A 333-nucleotide genomic window follows, 5' to 3' on the forward strand; every position below is an offset into this window, starting at 1 on the left:
CCCCCCCCCCCCCAGGAAGGCACAGCTTCAGTCCTGGACCCGAGCTGCTCACCTTCACCGCCTGGTCCATCTGCTCAGCGCTGCCTTCTCCACCTCCCTGCCTGCCTCTGCCTGACCACAGTTTTCCTCCAAAATCTGTCCCTTTTGCTTGCACTTGGGGCCACTCTGGGGGGAGGCCTGTGGGGTTCCTACTCACCAGCAGCAGGCGATAGGAGCACCTGGACAAGGGCTGTGCCTCCCTGGCAATGCCCCTGGAAACTGTGGGCAAAGGGAGGGGGAGCTGGAGGGCAAGAACCAGCTGGCATTTACAACCCCCCACCCCGCCCCGACAGA

General features: G+C 63.7%; 1 long non-coding RNA gene across 1 annotated transcript in view; it reads right to left on the bottom strand.

Annotated features, from left to right (window-relative positions):
- Window positions 1–235, bottom strand: part of LOC109288396 — a 2226-nt gene extending 1991 nt beyond the window's left edge. Inside the window, exon 1 of the long non-coding RNA XR_002095129.1 lies at window positions 53–235. This is a non-coding gene — a long non-coding RNA (uncharacterized LOC109288396). The remainder of the gene's footprint in view (window positions 1–52) is intronic.
- Window positions 236–333: the final 98 nt, after the last annotated feature.

Source organism: Gavialis gangeticus, unplaced genomic scaffold (genome assembly GCF_001723915.1).
Source record: "Gavialis gangeticus isolate Ggan-Ray unplaced genomic scaffold, GavGan_comp1, whole genome shotgun sequence".
In the NCBI taxonomy this organism is placed as follows: domain Eukaryota; kingdom Metazoa; phylum Chordata; order Crocodylia; family Gavialidae; genus Gavialis; species Gavialis gangeticus.